Here is a 20,329-nt window from a genome sequence, read left to right as displayed (position 1 = left end):
TACCTGAAGTGTCTCAGATGCGTTATGCTGGGCTATTAGTCTGGAGGTGTGCACATCCGTTATGAATATGGAGACACCACTGCCTTTGGAGCTTCGGTCCATGTACTGGGGCCAAAAGGTGTGGTAGTCGTAGTTATGCCAAAACATAGCACTTTGTCAAAACGCATGCAGTTGCCTTGCTTTATTTTTGCTTAATGTGCCCTTTTTGACCTTATTACAATCATTTTGTTCGTTTAAGCCCTTTTCATGCCTAATGTACTTTTCTTGTGCTCGTTTTACTCTAAACGTGCCCAGTTTTGCTTTAAACACACTCGTTTTGCTTTAAACATGTTTTTTTTACTTTACTGTTAATTGTTTCATCAGATACCTATATTTTAAACATTTCTTTTTAGCCAACAAACTTTTTGTGCCTTCCGCTTGCTCAATAATGTGGTTTGTACCCTTGCAATGCCCCGTTTTGACTCTTCTGTCAAATAAACAGTTTGTGCTACTCCTCTACCTTTGATTATTTTCTTGCTCTTTTTGTGCTCGTTTCTCTAGTTTTACCTTCACTGTCATCTCTGCACTTCATGGCTCTGGATCTTATTCTCTTTGATCCTGGTTCTGATACCATGTCAATCTCCTACTTTGGACACAATAGAAGAGTCTTTGTGGGTTCTGCTCAAGCAGCTTTATTTTGTGCAAACACATCACTATAGAAGTTTACTGACTTTACCTTAAGTAACTTGTATACAAACTAACAACTACAATCATGCATGCTCTCACTCTGGCTGCTCTTACAAAATGGCACTAGGGATTGCACATGTCTGGAATTTATACGTGCACGTACAACCTTGACGTGCTTCTTAAAGATACAGCACACTTCACTTACATTATGATCTACAGTAACTTTTAATTTGAAAATATTGGCTTGATGTCAAGTTATCAAAGGTAATTTTAGTGAAAGGATAAACAAAAATTGTTCACAAAACCATCTTTGACAAACAACTCAAGAAGTTTTGTTTTTGCGGGGGGGGCAAGCCCCCCTTGTACCCATCATGTGGGGGAACATCCCTTAGACATATAGACACATTAAATCAAAAGGTGATTCAACAAAGTATTAGTTTGTGTTTACACTTATGCAACCAGCTAATTGTATGTTTTTATTTTTTTATTTTTTTCCCCCTAACAGATTTATTTGTTTTTCAATTAAATTGCACAGGTTATAGGTCACATTAAATGTGGGAAAAGTGTTGAAATTTATTATCTTTATATTACAAAAACCTGGCATTTTAACAGGGGTATGTACACTTTTTATTTCCACTGTGTGTGTGTGTGTGTGTGTGTGTGTGTGTGTGTGTGTGTATATATATATATATATATATATATATATATACATACACACACACACACATCCACACATGGATCTACTTCAGTAGATCGAACTTTTACAAATTCGAACCACGTATGGCCGAGACCATATGTTCGAACTTGTAAAAGTACAAACAGTGAAGTAAAAAGAAAAAAAACAACAAAAAACAAAACTAAACGTCACCCCCCCACACCCCCCTACGTAAATATACCAACTCCATGATAGCACTACATTGCGGAAAAGGGAAATCTTCCTGTTCCGCACTGTACGGAGATCTCCATTCAGTCTGATCGAACCTTTACAAGTTCGAACACATGATCTCGGCCATATGAGGCTCAAACTTGTTAAAGTTTGATCTACTGAAGGGGGGCCCATATATATATATATATATATATATATATATATGTGTGTGTGTGAGTGTGTGTGTGTGTGTGTATGGTTCCCCTTCACAAAGTCAAATGTTCAGAAACTCGAAATGCATATGGCCAAAGCCATAAGCTCGATTTTCTGAAGCTCAATTTTATGAAAGGGAGCTAAAAAAAAAAAAGTAACAAAACAAAGTGTTTCTGCAGGGGGGCAAGCCCCCCTGCACCCACCACACCACCCACTACTTATTTATTCCAACTCCGAGATCACACTGCAGTGCAGAAAGGGAAATCTCCTGTTCTGCACTGTATGCCGTTCCCCATTCACAGAGTCGAGCTTCCACGTTTTCGAGCATATGGTCTCGCCCATATGAATTTCGAGATTGTGGTCGTTCGACTTTGTGAAGGGGAACCATATATATATATATATATATATATATATATATATATACACACACACACACCAACTCCAATGTTGCACATCAGTGGAGGAAACAAATTCCATTGTCAGTGAAAGTAATTTTGCCGAAGAGCATGCGCTGCTTTTGCATTTGCTGAAATTATGTTTTGATGACATGATATGCTGTAAAAATTTTCATGTCTTTTCTTGTAGTTTTAAAAGATATAGTGCCATTAATGTATGTAGTGGTAAAGTTGACTTTTTTGGTTTTACTAGTGTTATAGCAAAGGAAATTGACATGTTTTGTCGATGTTGCTGTCCCTAACTGCACAATAAATTTGTTGCAGCTGGAGTACATGATAACCTAACTGTGGTAAATTTTCCTTGGATCCCAAGTCTGAAGCCATTCCCCATCGCTATACTCAGTCTCTTGCAGACTGTTAAGAGGTGACCTGTGTTTGGTTTATTAGGCATGCATAGACCCAGCACTAACTCTACTGCAAATCCACAAGTCATATGGTGTTAGAAATAACCAGTTCAGATACCTCAACCTGTTCTGCAACATAAGCAGAACAGTCTGGAGGAACAGGTAAACATATCTGAGCATACCACTACTGTGGAACAGACTCACCGTATACGTAAAACAAAGCCCTTCCATGACCATATTTAAGCATAATTTATACTAGTGGATAGAAAATAGGAAATTTACTCCAGAACTGACCCCTGTCCTTCTAATGGACAAAGCCCTACATTGCAGTGGGGCCCATAACACACTGAAGGCAAGACCCAAACTAAATAATCCACTACAAATGATAAGTATTTAAATATAGCTATGGCAAGGACAGTTAAATGTCTTGACAAACCGGAAGAATGGCTAGGATTAAAATGTCCCAGTCAGGGATAATGGCCTAGAACCCCCCCCCCTGTGAAATACCACACACAAGTCAGTATTTAATGTTGTCTGTTAATCCTCTCCTCCCCCTTTCCTGTAAACTTACAGGTTCCTAGTACATAGGCTTTCTGTGTGAGCAGTGTACTCAATGGCTATGCATTCAGGTGAAAAGCATGCATCCCATTCACACTTTGGATGGGCTGAATAAAGGAATTGGCTAATTCTGATAGGATATTCCAGTGGAATTATTTTAACTGCAACTCCATTTGACAACATATACAATGCATATCATGCATATCCTTCTTTTACCGTAATGCCCCTCTGGATCTCCCCTCCCTAAGCCTTCAGCGCCTTTTAACACCTCTGTCTAAGGAGCAAAAACCTCAAGCTTGTCTGTTTTATTGTTTGGGGGTGGGGGTTATAGATTGCTTTTTTTTTCGAAATAAATGTAAATCTGCCTCAGTCAGTATATTCATATTCAACCATTTCTCAAGAGTTTTCTGGAAAAGCAAGTGCTAACCGAACTTATATAGTATACATAAAGTCACATAGTTTCATAGTTTAGTACTAGGCTGTCTGCCCTGGGGCATTTATAAGCCTAGCCAAAGTGATGTGGCTTTCACCACCCCATGTAATGGTACAAAAGTGTACAGAATAGATTTAGAATACTGTGCCTCTGTCTAGTAGTGACACAGTGAAGACCCCCTTACATAATAGAATTAGTTTACTGTGCCTCTTTCTAGTAGTGACACAGAGACGACCCCTGGGGTAAACCTACGATCTCACATCCACTCGTCAAGATTTCTCTTGAAGAGAGTCAGTGAGGGGCTCTGCCTAACATGAACTGGGATTCTGTTCCAGAGTATGGGAAGCCTCTGAGTTATGAATCTGTCCCTCCAGCATGTCCTATTCATATTTGTGCTGAGGTTCAAATCTTTAGCTCTCGTGGTTCTGATGGATTTGGATTTTTTGAGGTGGAGCATGTCCATCAATTCCTGATTGGACATGGCCTTGTAAGTCAGGCACAGATCACCTCTGAGTAGGCGGTATGCTACTGAATAGAGCTGGAGTTTCTTTAGTCTGGCAGCATATGGCATATGTTGGAGACCCTTGATCCTCTTGGTGAGGTACTTTTGGGGTCTCTCCAGCTGTTGCAAGTGCCGGGTGAGGTACATACCAAATGGGGCATTGTACTCAATCATGGGCCTGATAAGGGAGGAGTATAGGGGTACAATGACCTCCTTTGATCTGGATGTGAATCCCTTCATGATAAGGTGGGCAAGGTAGAAAGTCTTTGTAACCACTTTGGCAACGTGGGTGTCAAATGAGAGGTCACTATCGACTTGGGTCCCCAGGTCTCTGATTACTTTTTCCGTACTCAGTGGGTTACTGTCTATGTGATAATTTGTGGGTACTTTGTTTTTCCCAAAGGGATGACTATACATTTTGGCATTTAGTTTAAGGCCATGACTCTGGCACCAGTTGTCCGTTTCAGTGAGGCCTTTCTGTAGGATGTATGTGTCAGCTGGTGTATCGACTGTGGCACCTAGTTTGCAGTCATCTGCGAACTTTGTCAGCCACAACCCTCCCATGTTTGCTTTCACATCTGAGAAATAAATGCCGAACAAGAGGGGTCCCAGGACAGAGCCCTGTGGGACACCACTTTTGACTGGCTTTGAGTCTGACATGGCTCCAGCAATTTTGACTTTATGGGTTCTATCCTTTAGCCAGTTTGCAACCCATCTTGTGACATGGATTTACATTTAAGCTGTTGAGCTTGTCTATGATGCCTGAGTGGGGTATTGTGTCGAAGGCTTTAGCCAAGTCCAGGTAGGCTGTATGGACTGCTTTGCCCTCGTCAGTGGCTCTAGTGACTGTTTTGAAAAAGTCAACCAGGTTCAAAAGGCAGGATCTGTCCTTTAGAAAGCTGAACTGGGTGGGATCAAGTGTCTGTAGGTCCCCAATGTCTCTGTTTATGAGTTCCATAATGATTCTTTCCATAGCTTTGCAGACCAGGCTGGTTAAGCTTATGGGGCGGTAGTTACCAGGGTCTGTAGAGGTGCCTCCTTTGTGGAGTGGGACGACTGTTGCTGTACGCCAGTGTTCAGGTACATATCCTGTAGTAAGGCTAAGGTTAAATAGCATTTTTATGTGCGGGTTTAGCTCCTCTTGGAGTTCACGTAGCACGCAACCCAGGATACCGTCAGGTCCCATTGATGCTGTGTTTTTAGCTTTGCTGAGGGCGGTTCTCGCCTTGACATCTGAGATGAAAGGGAGGTTACATTCAGCTGGGATAAGTATTTCTTCTTTTGGGGGTGAGGGAGGGGAGAAATTTGCACTGAACCTGTCTGCCAGAAGGTTGGCAATATCTGTGGGTTCAGTGTATTTTTTGTCATTGTGAACTAACTCTGAGCACATCTGAGGGTTTCCGCCAAGGTTTCTAACATAGCAGAAGAAGGCCTTGTGGTTATCTTTAGTGTCCATAGCGATTTTTCTCTCAAAGGTGGCCTTGGATGTTTTTATGAGAGAATGTAGCTTTCTACTAGTGCTGATCAGAGATGCCTTCTCTTTATGGGATTTTGCTCTGTCGTGCAGTAGCTTCCTTCTTTTGTTATACAATTTGTTTATGGCTGGGGTCCACCAGACAGGACGCCTGCCCTTGGTGGAGAGGGTTTTGGTTTTATTTGGGATTGCATGATCCATGCATTCTTGGAGATGTCCGTAGAAAGCATTTGTGAAGGATTCAGCATTGTGGGATGTGGTTTCCACTGGCCCAGTGGGCTTAAAGGATACCATCTCAGTCTTAAGAAGTGTAAAGTCGGCTTTTGAGAAGTTTTTCACTGTAGTCTTTTGTGTTGGGGGTGGAGGTGGGATATGTATGTCCAGGGTGATTAGTTTGTGGTCAGATCTCACTAGTGAGGGGTATACTTCTGGTGTGGAGCACTTTGTCCCCATGTTTGTGATGATCAGGTCTAGTATATTATCTCCCCTTGTGGGAGAGGTGACTAGCTGTTCCATTGCATTTGAATTTATGAATTCCAGGAACCTTTGGGCTAGGGTGTTGGGGCTAGAATAATGCACCCAGTCTATGTTAGGGTAGTTGAAATCTCCCAATATGATGGTGTTTGGTGAGACATTCATATCCTCCAATGTCTTCAGGAAGGCTGAATGGGGTTCCTGAGATTGGGAGGGTGGTCTGTAACATGCTACCAGTTGTATAGCAGTTTTGCCTACGGTTAGTTGCACCTGGATGGTCTCTGATGCTTCATGTGTTGCCACTAACCTGGAGGTGTGGGTGTCCTTGATGAATATGGACAGTCCCCCTCCCACATGACATTGAACTGGTAGTTGACTTGTTCAGAAGGGCTTCAGCTTCATGAACAAACAGCTTCCCTTTACTGTTTTCATTTTATTGGCTGTATGGAAATTGACAGAAATATAGAAGACTGCTGATAGATGGATGCCATCACATCACAGACTGTCAAATTAAAGAGATTTGTTGCACTTTTTTAAAAGTGTTCTGGTTTTGTTCTGCATGTGTTGCAGTAACTGTTGTGAATGTTCTTTGATGGAATTATTAACAAGCTGAAACTGTCAGGACAGTTTCCTTTGGCATTCTGAAACATATTTATTTTTTTTTGTGAACCCCTCCCCCCCACCACCCCCATAATGTCATGTTAGGTAAACAGAGCTGAAAAAGATCTGGAATTATTGAAACATGGCAGGTATTCTTCAGAGACTAGCTCTTATTTTTCTTGGACTTCAGCTGTGACTGTATAAAAACAACATAAATGTATTCATATTCAGTTTTGTAACCTAATATTGTTGCAGTATGTGTCTTGCTATTTTACACAGTAGTACTTTTTAAGGCATTACCATTAAGTTTGTGCAATGGTGAAATGGTTTGTATCTGTGCGTTGTATTGCCAGTAGCCTCATCTTGTTGCTGTTCATTTTTAAAAATGTCATGAATGGTGTGTTTTGTTAGTGTGGAAATAGTTAAAACATTTATATATTGTTTTCAGATGTGGGAGCCAAAGTACTTTTGATACACAACTCTCATTTGCACATATATGTCTATCTATTCACATGATCTACTCCTAGCACTGTCATCATTCCACCCTCTTTTCTATCTCCCTCCAAATAGTTGTAATAATCAGCCTTTGTTCCCTGGTAAAATGCACTACATACTTTTATACTATAGTTTCTTCAGAAGTGAAAAAAGTTAACATTATATCCAGAGAAATCGCACTAAATTTCACTCCTTTGCCAAAGACCAACTGTGTGTTTGTGTGTGTGCGTGTGTATAACAGTATACGAGGTACTGCTTCTGTGAGAATCATTACAGTTCTCATTTCTAATTTCATATCCATACCTGATTTTCAGACAGATCCATACTTTCCACTAATTTCCTCCTCTACATACCAAATAACACTTTACCCATACATATGCTGCTGCCCTCAAAAAAATGCAGTCCACCTTTGTGAACCAGCAGTGATAGTAGTGCGACCACAAAATGAAAACAGTGTATTCACCAGTTTAAAAAAATATATATCTCATTTAGTAGTCATCAGCAAAAGAATTTCATTATATTCTAGTAGAGCATATACTGTTAGTGATTTCCCAGAAACCTTTCCTTATATTGTAGAAGAGGGCCCACAGCCTCATTAATGTCGCTGTCATATAAACTTTCTTCTGAACTTGTGTTAAGTGTCATAACTTGTAAGGATTTAGAACTCCAGCATCAGAAGTTAAACTAATAACTTGGACATCACTGCTATCATTAGAAAAAAAAAAACACCCCGATCCTCAAAATAACACACTGAAATGGCAGCCTTAGTGGAATCACTTACATGACATCAAAGATCAGAGGGGATTACATAAGAATTGCATTGAACTGGAGCACTGCAGAATGAAAAAGTAACCGAAAAAATGGGAAAATGATCAAGAACCATTAAAAGATTAAGACAAAACTACAGAAGGAAGCATTACAACAGCAAAAGAACCACGAAGGCAAGAAAAGCAACAAATCACTTGAAGTAGTAGCAGACCTCTGATATTTATCACACGTGTAAAGGATGGTATTTGTAGTTGGAAAATTTTATGAAATTTCTGTTAAAATCAAGAAATGTATAGGGAGTTCAAATGCTGTTAATTACAAAAAGTAGCTGCAGCATAGAGTGGTTTTAGGAAAAGGTCTTTTTTGTTGCTTGTCTGTGCTAAGTGACTGTAGAATTACACCAAGATGGCCTAGGTGATGTATCTTTTTGGGAAGATACTGTGCATTATTGCACTTGAGGTGCAGTGTACGTAACAGAGAACAAAATGCTTCAATATCCAGTGGTAAGTCAAACAGTATGAGATGAGAACTTTGAAGAATTTACTAAAAACAGGCAAATGTTTAGTGTTACACCATAGTGAAATGAATGCAATACTTTGCAAAAGGTTTCCTTTTATCCTCAACAAAATTAGGCTGAGTTAAATCCTCAGACATCCCAAAATATCTATTGCAAGATCAAAAAGCGAGTGCAAAAATATTTTTCACCATTAGTAAGTGAATGTTCAGTAGGCTAGGGTTAGTGAACCACTAACTGTAAATATCAGCACTGTTGTTTGTTCTGTTGAACTGTCAGAGGCTTCCATTCCCGTAATAGTGGATGCTGAGCATACCTCTCAACTGTCCAGATTTCTGCAGAATGTCCATATTTTTGTCTCATATTTTTGGTTTGTTCCTCATAAAATTTGTGCTTTTCTGGCAAATCACTGAAGGATGAAGCCACTAAATAATGGCATACATTTGAGGTTTAAACTTCATATCCTTCAGAAAATTCATGCTAATACTAATCCTGTTATTCTAGCACTTTTTTAAGTTAATAAGAGCAATGTTTAAAATTTGTACCTATATTTGGGCCTTTGTCTCACCATTATTGTATGCTTTGTCCAGATTTCTTGCACTATGTTGCTTAGTTTTTGGCAACCTGACAGTAATGCTGCTGCATTGGGTGCTAGATTAGCTTGGCTTTCTTCTGTTTTGTAGATTTAAAATAATCAGACGTATAATTTGAAGTCTGCAAAAATTACTGCTGCTCCCTTTATTTTAAGGCTAATTATGTCATTATTATATTTGGTTTAGTAAACTAATGGCCACCTACCCTCATTGAATTAAAGCCAAATGTACTCAGAAGTAAAGCTTCACACTACCTGTTAGCAACAGTCATGGCTAGCCAGTCTATGGCCTGTTGTTTGTCGTGTAAAGACTGACTTCATTTATTGATGATCTCTCATCAGTTCAGAGGAGATCACAGAGATAAGCAGGTGCTTGTGTAGCTAGGATGACATTTTACCTTGCTGGTACTCTTGTTAAAAATATATTGACAGGACATGGGATGTGGGCATGGTATGGTGCCAGCACTCCCAAATCAGTTAATTGCTCCTTTTTTAGCTACTAGTTGCAGCAAAGGTGATAGAGGATGACTTCTAATCCTGATGGAAGACTAGTTAGTTAATGTACTGTGTTGGCAGTGTTAGTTAAATACACTACCTTCAACAATGATTGATCTTTTTAAAAAAATATTCAGTGATTGGGTGGGAGGAGAAGGTTGCTTGATTAAGCATAATCACCAAATGCTGTTTTCTTTTTGAAAGAAGCATAATGGTGGTGTGTGAATCGAATGCAAGTCCCATATGTTGCTGTAGCAGACATAACACTGTAATTGCATTGTAACATCACTGGGGCAGATGTTGATGTATCAAAGTCTACTTTCAGTGAGCTATATCTCCCCCAGATTGTGCTGTAACAGCCATGCAGTACTTTTGATTGCTGGTTGGATAAATGAAGTATAGGTAGTAACCTAGCAGATGTTGCCTTCACCGAGAAAGCAGTATGTTTTCTCTGTATACTCTGGACCAATGTACCATAATATATTGTAACAGACTGTATAATACTGTGAATTGCTTTTTAAGCCAGGTGGGTGGTAGAGAGGGGATGGTAACACATTAAATGCTGCTTCAGTAGGAAACCAATATATTTGCTACGTGTGACTGAGACAAAGGTCGCATTTTATATCATGAAAGCAAAACAATATTAAATGATGCCTGATAAAATCATCTAGTAGAGGGGGTAGATTGTAATATATCCTACCCTGCTTTCAGTTGGAAATCTGTACATCTGCTCTGTAAGAGTAGGCCAGATATCCAGGACAATCATATGGTACTCTGTATTTCTAATAGGACCATAGGGACAGACACAAATTAACGTTTACTTCAAGTAAACAAGTAGTACGTTTGCTCTTTTTTTGTAAGACACATGTCCCACATAAAAAGTATATTTTGAGTAGGAGAAGTTTCCACATTAGTCTCTCCCCTTGTTGTATTTCATCAGCAGTACTGCACTGTGACTTAATTCAAGATATGTAGGGCAAACTGTAACACATCAAAGCTTGCCGTTTCCTGATGGGGAAAATGCATACATTTGCGTGGTAGTGGGACATTTCCTGATGGGGAAAATGCATACATTTGCGTGGTAGTGGGACATTTCTGCTGTTATAGAAAATTCTGTTCTAGCACTGAATGTTTTCCCATTGCCAAATGCCATTCTGGCTTGACAGGAGCAGAGTGAATGGTTGTATGGGTGTGACTCTGTGATTGTGCAAATGAAACAGATTGAAATGGATTACTGTGGACATAATTTTCTTCCGTTGATTATAGCCAAACTTTCTTGGGCTCCTCACAGAGAAGGTGCTTGATCTAACATCTAGGACCTAGGTTCCTTGTTAGGCTCCTGCTTTCCACCAGTGACACTTGTGGACATTTTTGGAAGATCCTTTTGTAAGGATACATACAGTGGATATAAAAAGTGTACACACCCCTGTTAAAATCCCAGGTTTTTGTGATCTAAAAAATGAGATTGCAAGAAATCATTTCAAAACTTTTTCCACCTTTAATGTGACTTATAACCTGTACTATTCAATTGAAAAACAAACAAATCTGTTAGGGGAAAATTATAAAAAATAAAAACATATAATAATCTGGTTGCATAAGTGTGCACACCCTTAAACTAATACTTTGTTGAAGCACCTTTTGATTTAATTACAGCATTCAGTCTTCTTGGGTAGGAGTCCATCAGCATGGCACATCTTGACTTGGCAATATTTGCCCACTCTTTCTTGCAGAAGCGCTCCAAATCTGTCAGATTGCAAGGGCATCTCTTGTGCACAGCCCTCTTCAGGTCACCCCACAGATTTTCTATTGGATTTAGGTCTGGGCTCTGGCTGGGTCATTCCAAAACTTAAATTTTCTTCTGGTGAAGCCATTCTTTTGTTGATTTGGATGTATGCTTGGGGTCATTGTCATGTTGAAAGGTGAAATTCCTCTTCATCTTCAGCTTTCTAGCAGACACCTGTAGATTTTAGGCCAAAAGTGACTGGTATTTAGAACTGTTCATAATTCCCTCCACCTTGACTAAAGCCCCAGTTCCAGCTGAAGAAAAGCAACCCCAAGGTATGATACTGTCGCCACCATGCTTCACCGTGGGGACGGTGTTCTTTTGGTGATGCAAGTGTTGTTTTTGCGCCAAACGTACCTTTTGGAATTGTGGCCAAAAAGTTCAACCTTGGTCTCATCAGACCATAACACATTTTCTCACATGCTTTTGGGAGGCTTGATGTATTGTTTTGCAAATTTTAGCTGGGCCTGGATTTTGTTCTATGTAATAAAAGATGTCCGTCTTGCAACCCTACTCCATAGTCCAGACATATGAAGAATGTGGGAGATTGGTATTGGTGCCACATGTAGTACACAACCAGTACTTGCAAGAAATTCCTGCAGCTCCTTCAGTGTTGCTGTAGGTCTCTTGGAAGCATCCCTGGCTAGTTTTTGTCTTGTCTTTTCATCAGTTTTGGAGGGTCATACATTTCTTTGCAGCGTCACTGTTGTCCCATATTTTCTCCACTTTTTGATGACTGTCTTCACTGTGTTCCATGGTATATCCAGTACTGTGAATATTTTTTGTACCCTTCTCCTAACTGATACCTTTCAGTATTGAGATCCCTTTGATGCTTTGTAAGCTCTCTGCGAACCATGATTTTTGCTATAGCAGGCAACTGAATAAATGTCAGGAAAATCCTACTAGGACAGCTGAACTTTATTTGAGGTTAATCAGAGTCTGTGTAATTGATGGCAGGTGTGAACCCAAGAAGACCGAATGCTGTAATTAAATCAAAAGGTGCTTCAACAAAGTATTAGTTTAAGGGTATGCGCACTTATGCAACCAGCTTATTGTACATTTATTTTTTATATTTTTTCCCCTAACAGATTTGTTTGTTTTTCAATTGAATTGTACAGGTTATAGGTCACATTAAAGGTGGGAAAAGTTTTTTTATATCACAAAAACCTGGCATTTTAACAGGGGTGTGTACACTTTTTATATCCACTCCATATGCCTGTTCCAGTGATTACTGTGATATAACATGTGAGATGCACATCTACAGTCATCTTGTAACTTGCTAGTTTTTTTTATTTTCTGCTTGTGCAATCTGATATTAGTCTTAAGTACATGCAGACCAGACAAAGAAATAACACATAGCAGACAAAATAATGAAAGCATATTTTACCAGAGAAATTTGATTAGCTGCTAGAATTAAAACTAGAAATTTTTTAGGTAATACCACTGTTACCGGTGGAAAAAAAAAAGCACAATTTGCAAAGGTGTAAGAACACAGATTTAGATATGGAACTACTAAAAGACTTTACAGTGGAAGATTAGCTTGACCACATATCATCAGTAATTTTTCTTTCAAGAAGGTATCGAGTCTAGTATTTGATGTTCAAAGATAAAGTAATAGATCCCAGTGAAATGCAAAGACAGTTGCTTGTGAGCCACATCTGGAATAGAGAAGGACAAAGAATAAGCGACTAATAGTGCAGTGCATAACAAGAAAGAAATTCTATATAGCCAGTACTAATTCTTAGATGGAACACAGTGGGTACACATGCATTCTCTTTCAAAAAAAACAAAACAAAAAAAATGTATATTTTATCCAGGGATGATTATTCTGAATTCTGTAAAGAAATCGAACTAACAGGCACAGTAGGTACACGTGTGATTAGTACATTAAAGACTGCATTTTTAATATATGAAATACCTAACACTGTCATAGATGACAGTGGCCTGCAAAATACAAGCCACACTTTCAAAGGTTGTAGAATTTCAGACTTATAATATCCAGTCTGTACTGTCTGCCATACATTGGATAAATGGCAAGAACTGTCTAAACAGTGAACATTTTCATGCGGTAGAGCTGTATCAAAAGCTGTGAGGTGTGTCATCTTGCAGTTTGAAAATATTGGAGTACGCTGCAGGGACTCTGCTTTCCACCAGCTTACTTACTAATGTTTAGAAGGCTGAGAGGTAGACTGCATACTTAAGCAGTTTAGCTGATGCCTAAACATCAACATAAAGGAAAAGCTGTAAATGAATCGGCATAGACAAAATGCTACTAGGTTAGGAACGGCAAAAGACTACCAGATTTACAGGTCTAAGACAAATTAAGGATTCATATGCCATGAGAAAATCTGTAACAATTCTTAAATGAAGTGCGTCCAAGGGCTTCCTAAATGTAGAGGATTGTGAGAGGTTTGCCAATGCTAACCACATATATATGCAAATTAATGTTCTTCCTAACCGTCTAAGTGCCAGTGTTGTGCATACCTCTCAACTGCCCCGAATTCCTTGGTGTTTAATGATTTTGAGAGAAAAATAATGGGGTGCCACGAATTTCCGAGTGGCCCCTTCAATTCTCAATTTTTTTGAAGTGGTAGTGCCAGTTCAGAGTGAAAAAAATATGAAATAGAAATGAGACTCCACTGAGATCTTTGCTCCAGAATCAAGGATAAATCCAAAAAATAATTAGAGACACTTTTTAAAATATTATTTTGCTGTCTTGAGAAGTTAACCAAGTAACTGACATAAATTTTCTAAAGTAAAAGGTGTCTATAACTTTATCGTTATTATTTATGAAGTTCAAGCCATCATATTGTCTCCTCAGGGCAACATATTTAGGAAGGGTTGAACAACATTTAGAGCCAAAATCAGGAATGGTTGAGAGGTGTACACTCCAAAGCAAGAACGGATACAGCAACTCTAAGGTTCAATACACCACCCGGTCAACACATCTAAATATACTTTAAGTAACACTATCAGATGCTTTAGTTGTTGCATGCCCCACTACACCTTCTGCCTAGCAATGAACTCTTAAGCCTCTTAGGATAACCACCTCCCACACACACACCCCTAGTTAAAAACTTTCCGTCTTGCCCCATTTTTATTATTTGTAAATGTCAGGTCTTGAATGGAAAGCAGACTTCTAACTGAACTAGGAAGTCAGTTACTCTCCAAAAGTCAGTAAAATACTATCTCTAAAGTTGCATTTTATCTAGGCTACAGCTGCATCACTTGTTTAAGCTGTATTTTGCACTGAATGAACCAGTCTGATCAGCTCTTTACTGGAGAATTGTTACACAAAACAGTGAGACATTCCCTGGTGTTATTCTTACAGGTGCGCGCACACACACTACCACACATAGACATCCACACTCTTAAAGTGGCCTCCTAGCCCTGCCACCAGCTGACCCACACCTGAATATCTGTAGTGCACCTACCTAGGATTGCTTTTATTACAGTAGACAGCATAACGATCGGATATGAGTTTGCCAGCATCGCCAGTCCACACACAGACCCAGACAAGGGCAACAAGCAGCAGCTCAGAATGCACCATCGTCGCTCGACATTGCCGTCCCTGCCTCAGCTCACTGCTTTCCCTCCCTGCTGCAGCAGAGAGGAGGGGGTCACTAACTTTATTGATATCCTCCACTTAAATACACAGGCATCCAGAAATGATCCCACCCATATCTCTTCTGGTCAAACCACACAAATCAGGTGCAAGTCTTTAAAGGACATCAGGGATGCATCTTTAAAAAAGGACACATCAGATCAAAAAAGGAAGCTGCTGCATTCTTTACTTTCGGCTGAACATGCAACTCTTAGTGCAGAATTAAGAATCTTAACAGTAACGGCTGGTATTCCTGCTGCCAGGTCCGCACTGGATGCTTTTTATAAAAGGTAGGAAGTAGGGTTGCCACCTGTCAGGAAATCCAGAAATCATGCTGTTTCTTAGGAAATCCGACTATGGTAAGGGCTTAAAAGGTATTTTGAATCATTCTAAAAACTAACATGTTTCTGAACTATGTTTTCCAAAATGTTTTCCCTTGTTATTTCCTACCTGCATAAAAATAATTGTTGTAGCTTGTGTTTTTATACGCAGTCACAGAAAACTGGTTCAAAGCTGCTAAGAGCACCCCAGTCATACCTGGTTACTCATCCTATCATACATTTAGACCCCTTCCAAGTGAACATCATTTGATGCACATTTCAAAAAAAAAAAGTGATTACCATTTATTACAGAGTCTGTGGCTATATTATATTTGTTTGTTCAGTTTATCTTTGAAAGTTGGTATCCCACAATTCCATTGGAGTGGGTGGGGCTACACAGTTATGTATGCAAATGCTATGTTAATCAGCGTACAGATTTGTACCTGTTTTTCATGGGCCTTTGTCCAGATTTTTGATGTTTCCAGGTTGGGAGGTATGGTGTTGTGTAATGTCATCGTGGTCATTTAGAAGGTAGAAAAAGCCACCGCAGTTTATTATAAGCAGACCTAATTTTTGAATCAAAGTAGGCAATCCTTAATCTATACCTGCAAGCTTAGACAGGTACTTTTATACCATCAAACAAACCCAAATATAGCCCTGCCCTACTTCATCAGTAAACTTGCCACAATGCAAGTTGCAGTCTTTTCAATGGCATGCAAAGGTCTTGGAGACGCACTTGTCCGTTCTTCACAACAGAGCTAAAAAACATACTAAGGAATCTGAAATAATGCAATCAAATGCTGGAAAAAACTCTTTAAGGGTACAACTCCATGAAATTTATTTAGAGTATAGGAAGACAACTACAGTAGCTATTAACAGGAAAATCTACGTACCTCAGAAAGAGGCAAGGTACAGATCTACTCCAAAACAGTTTTGGAAAGAATTAGAACAGCTAACAGGAGATATTACTGATGCCAGCTGGAAAATTTAGTTACGAAATACCTACCCCAACCCTTCACACCACAAATGAATTAAGTACCTCATAGCTGTACACTCTTGCAGCTTACTGACTTACTTTTTACTTTACATAAGTTACAGTTAAGAATTACAAAAGCATTGTTAAAAAGGTTGCATTTTACCTCTGGTGCTAAATTCAGTAAGCTACAAATAGCATTCCTAAGATTGACAGCCTTGTATGTTGCAAAGCCCGCAATCATATCTACAGCCTCTTTTATTATCTGGAATAGTCCCTACTCCCTTCAAATACTGTGTCATACTCTCTTTGTCTAAGGCCTCTGCACTAAAAGGCTCTAAGAATTGCGGGTCTGTTTCAAATTTATGCACCCTTATTGAGCTATTTGAAAAGAGGCTGTATAAACAGAGCTTTGACCATATCAATACCTTTGGTCTCCTGTGTTGTCAGCAACATACAACACGGCTTCTGTAATGCCTTCAGTACCACAACTGCTACATATATTGCTATTGATGGCATCTGTTGATAATTGCATCTGTTGATATGACAGGACATTTGAAACTGTTAATCATCCAGTGCTATTTAATGGACTTGGCAAACTTGATTTTTTTTTAAACAAGAAACACCTTTATTGAATTATCACTTATGATGTAGGCAATCATACATTTATATAAATGAAAACAAAATGTTGACATATTTTGGTTACAAACATTATACATCACTTGTAAGCTATACAGTCATTGTTAGCCAAATATTACATAGCTCATTCAATTCTTGTCTTCCCCTAAATCTCATTCTTCCTCCAAAACATTATTCTACATGTATTGTTCCCTCAATTACATTTTTTTTCTATGTAATTTGCTCCTACCCTTTTCTAAATATCCCACTCACTTCCAGTTCTTTTATCTCTGTTACTATAGTCATTACTTCTAGTACAGTTGGTTTAGACTTTAATTTCCATTGTCTAGTAATTGCTTTTTTGGCAGCCACCAGAATTAAACTCAGCAAGGCCTTGTATATCTAGGAATTTCCAAGTCTGTATCACAGCTCAAAAATTAATTTCCTTAGTTATACTAACTTACCCAGTATTTCTGACAGACTAGTCTGCAGGGAATATTTAGTCTGCCAACTCATTACATTCGCCAAAAATATGTTACTAATTACTACTTTCTTCACCATGATACCGCCAACATTTGCAGTTTACCTGAGGAGACATGCTTTGGAGTCTGCTTGAGGTATAAAAATAGCTATGCAAACACTTCCAAACAAAGATCCGTAATCTTCTGGACTTTGTTGCACATTTGGGAGCCCTACTTATATCCTCCCATTCTTTCTTTATGAATTGCTTATCCAGTCTCTCCTTTCTAACCTCTTCTAATTGATTCCTGTAGTTATCATGCAGTATTTGATATTCCCCACTAATTATCCATTTTTAACAGCGGCTTCTGTTCTAGAGTCTACTAAAGATTCTAACAGTGCTGTTGTTTTGCTTAGGATGTTCCTGTTTCTTTCTCTTTGCCCATACTCTGATATCAATCCTTGATAGGGAAGGCAATCTCTAGCCTGCAGTCCAAATGAATTTTTGGCCTCTTCCCATTCTGTTACCTTTCCCCTTAATTATTTACGCCTAATACCTTGGTTCCTTTGCCAGTTTTCGGTAGTAAATTTCAGCACCCTCTTGCCTATCCTCTGTACCACTAATTGCAGTCATCCCAAGGGGCTGAATTTCCTTTCTGCAGTCCTGTGTTGGTTTAGTTCTTGGAATACTTTTTACTACTTTCTGAATATAATATTCTGTTATTTGTTGTTATTCTCCTAAGGATTTGCATCCAAAATCCCAGTTTCTCCTCGTTTCTTGAGCTTCCCCCTATTTCATCATCATCTTTTTCAACTTTGAATTATAGTTTTCTGCTTGTGTTATGTATAGGAGACTTAAATGTGTAGCTCTGAAATACCTCTTCAATTCAGGTAATTCCAAACCACCTTGTTTTATTAGACTTGACTCTTGCCCTCTTCCCCTCCCCTTACCCTTTGACTCTTTATTAATTGCTACCCACAACTTCTCTGGCTGATAAATGTATGCCTGACCTGTTTATAAAACTAAAGGGACTAAAAGCCTGTTCACTTCTTGTATCTTGCTACCCATATCCATCAAACAGAGCATCTTTCTTTCTCTGAAGGGAGGCACCCTTAATGTGGACATATTACAAGGGCCAGTTCTAGGTTCCTTTCTCTGTTCTGTCTTTATAGGTGATTTAACCCATAATTATCCCTTCCTCAACATAGTTATGTATACAGATGATGTGCTACTCACTGACTATGGCAACAGTACCACTGACCTAGAACATAAAATCACAAATTTTAGGTTAGTTTTAATATACTCAGTGGATGCACACAACATATTAATAATTACTGCTAATAAATAGTGTTATTTGTCTTTCCTCAGAAGTTAACTAACCTTTCTCTACTCTTATTAAAATATGGCTCCCTAATGAAATGTTGGAACATGAAATGCTGAATGCCAACATGCTGAAAAAGACTGAAAACACAGGAGAAGAGCAAATCTCGAAGATCGCTCTTCTCCTTAAAACTTATTTTTGCCTCAAACCCCACACCCCCTGAGCTTATATATACCAGCACTGAGATCTAAATAATTTGGAAAAAAGAGACTATTCCTAGAAATAACATCTTAAGTTTAGTATATGTAAATCAATTCTTTTGGCCATTCAGTCTCCATAATTTGGAGCTTGCTGTAGTGGGTCCTGACATTTCACATGGTTATTTTAAAATATAACATGAGTAATGCAATCTCTGATGTAACTGAATACAGGTATCTTGTTCAAACACTAGACACTGCCTTTGTCCCTAGCATTATATACTGACATGATTGTAAGTGAAATGCTTGCTTATTTAAGCTGTGGTGGAAGATCTCCCTCTTTGGAGTTTGCTATTGAGCTTCAGCAAGAAATGTTCTTATTCCTAAAACTGAATATGGCCTTCTGTTGATGACCGTCAGTACAACTCACACAAGTTACAAGTGGCTGCCAAAATATGCAGTTTTATGCTGCTGGCTACTGCATATACCCATCATTGTGACCTTCTAAAAGGTTTCCATTGGTTACCTGTACAAAGCAGGGGGTTACACTTGGTTACGCTTTTGGTTCTGTGTTATTCAGAATCACTACAGTGTGACAGTATTCATCCCTAAAAATAAAACTGCCTATCAGGCAGCAACCATACCCCTTAGAGACAGTCAGGATTAAGATATAATTTAAGTTAGACCCCTGTTTAAATCGGGTATAGGAGAAAGAACATTTACTAAACTGGGGCTTCCAGTCGTCTTCCTACTCAGGTAAGGAAATAATAAACCTTGAGTGACCTTAAAAATAAACTGAAAGAACATCAGCTTAAAGTTGTCATTTGTGTATGCTTTGATGATTTTTGATAAGTCTTCTCTAGTATAACCACCATTCAATATCTATTTAAATACGTCTTGCTTGTTGTTATTTGCAATATTGGCAAACATACCTTGCTGTAGTCTTGGTACTCTCATGTTTTACTTGCTGAATATTACATTTGTCAGTCTACAATGTTTATTATATATATCTTTGTGTATTTTTATGCTGCTTCTGTGGGAGCCAGGCTGTGGCTGAAAAAGGTTGACTGACCAGCCCATTTCCTGATGGGGAAAAATACATACATTTATGGCGTTGATAGTGGGACATTTCTGCTATTATAGAAAATTCTGTTTCTAGCACTGAATGTTTCCCATTGCCAAATGCGTACTATTCTGGCTTGACAGGAGCAGAGTGAATGGTTGTATGGGTGTGACTCTGTGATTGTGCAAATGGGGAGAACAAGTTGAAATGGATTACTGTGGACATAATTTTTCTTCCGTTGATTATAGCCAAACTTTCTTGGGCTCCTCACAGAGGTGCTTGATCTAACATCCTAGGACCTGAGGTTTAGCCCATGTTAGGCTCCTGCTTTCCCACCAGTGACACTTGTGGACATTTTGGAAAGATCCTTGCCTGTAAGGATACATACAGTGGATATAAAAAGTGTACACACCTATTAAAATCCCAGGTTTTTGTGATCTAAAAATGAGATTACGAAATCATTTCAAAAACTTTTCCACACCTTGTAATGTGACTTATAACCTGTACTATTCAATTGAAAAACAAGAGCAAATCTGTGAGGA

At 38.9% G+C, this 20,329-nt stretch overlaps 1 protein-coding gene across 2 annotated transcripts in view; it reads left to right on the top strand.

Annotated features, from left to right (window-relative positions):
* AP3S1 (adaptor related protein complex 3 subunit sigma 1) overlaps window positions 1–20,329 on the top strand; it is a 1,319,573-nt gene that overhangs the window by 427,565 nt on the left and 871,679 nt on the right. The window lies entirely within an intron of this gene.

The sequence above is a fragment of the Protopterus annectens genome, chromosome 17.part0 (assembly GCF_019279795.1).
Source record: "Protopterus annectens isolate FY-2018-M chromosome 17.part0, PAN1.0, whole genome shotgun sequence".
Lineage (NCBI taxonomy): Eukaryota > Metazoa > Chordata > Ceratodontiformes > Protopteridae > Protopterus > Protopterus annectens.
This window is presented reverse-complemented; position numbering and strand designations above follow the sequence as displayed.